Here is a 1,535-nt window from a genome sequence, read left to right as displayed (position 1 = left end):
GGGGGGGGGGGACAGGGTGCGCAGGAGGCGAGGAGGCTTAGGAAAAAGTACCTGGAGGAAATGAGACCTGAGCAATCTTAAAGGATGTCTGGCAGTTACCCAGCAATGAGAAGGAGGGAAGAATGTTCTAGGAAGAGGAAACATCATCAGTACAGTTGTGGAGGTGTAAGCCAGGGCCCAGAGGAGACCTGGCTAGTTACGTTTTGGGTGATTTCAAGTTTGGGATGAGGGCCAAGAGAGTGGGAGTCACAGGGGGACCAGGGATTGGACAGATGGCAGAGAAGTAGGAAGAGCCAGGATGTTGGGNCTCGCTCAGCCAGTGAGCGGGAACCGGTCTGTATGTGGGATCCGAACCCTCGGTGGGAACGTGCCGCCGCGCTCCCAAGCAGCGCACTGTAGCAGTGCGCCACCGGGCCGGCCTATGTTTTGTAGTTTTTAGTGTACAAGTCTTTTGCTTCCTTCGTTAAGTTTATTCCTAAGTATTTTATTCTTTTGAATGCTATTGTAAATGGACTTATTTTCTTAATTTCCTTTTCTCTTAAGCCCCCTCCCCCGCTTTTTTTTTTGGTGGCTGGCTGGTACGGGGATCTAAACTCCTGACCTTGGTGTTATAACACAGCTCTCATATCAACTGAGCTAACCAGCCAGCCCCACTGAAGCCCATTTTTAATCTTCATTTTACCAGTGAGGAAACAGAGACTCGTAGTCACAGAGTGAGTTAAATGGTTGAACCAGGATTTGATCCCAGCTCTAGTGCTGCCGGGCACCAGTCAGATGGACACAGAGAAGAACCTGTCCTGCCCTTTCTGACATTGGGGAGCAAAAGTAAAAGCAGGGCTCCAGGTCAAAAGCATCTCTGTCTGGGGCCTTGCAGCATCTGGAGTTTCTGTTCTCAGGCTGGAGGACAGTCCCATGAGTTGGCCGAGGAGTGGTTTGCTTCCAGCAGGGGCCACAGCTTGGCCTAGGAGAGTCAGGATCGGCCTTGGAGCTCAAAATCCTAAGACTGCCAGTTTCCAGCTATGTGGACGAGTCTGTTTTCCTCCCTAACCTCACTTTCTTCCCTGGAAAAATTGGCATCTTGTAAAACCCACCTCATGAAGCCGATTTGAGGAGAAAATATCACGGGTAAGAAGTATCTGTATATTTAGCTAATAAATGGTGTCCAGCGCTCCCCTCCAGCCACAGAGGAAGGAGTAGTTGGATCCAAGAGGGTGTGCCCACCAGGAACCTATGTCCCTCCTGCCCCTGCCACTTCAAGCCCATGATCTATTGGTAAATGCACCCTCAGGCCTGTGGGGCTGCAAGGAGCTGCTGGTACAGGGGATGTCGATGAACTTGGATGTACCTAAATTATAGCTTGTAAATATTTAGGTGCTCTTGACCTCAACTGGCCTCACAGATGTTAGGGGCTGATCTGACTGGTGAACCCAACTTTCTGACCCATAGTCTGCACTGGGATATTAACTAGCACATGCTCCTTTGTGACCAGCTCCTGATGGTCCCTTCCCTCTGTCCTGCTATGGATGGAAACCCCT

Source organism: Galeopterus variegatus, unplaced genomic scaffold (assembly GCF_000696425.1).
Source record: "Galeopterus variegatus unplaced genomic scaffold, G_variegatus-3.0.2 Scaffold6666, whole genome shotgun sequence".
Lineage (NCBI taxonomy): Eukaryota > Metazoa > Chordata > Mammalia > Dermoptera > Cynocephalidae > Galeopterus > Galeopterus variegatus.
The sequence above is the reverse complement of the archived record's forward strand: the minus strand, read 5'-3'. Positions refer to the sequence as shown.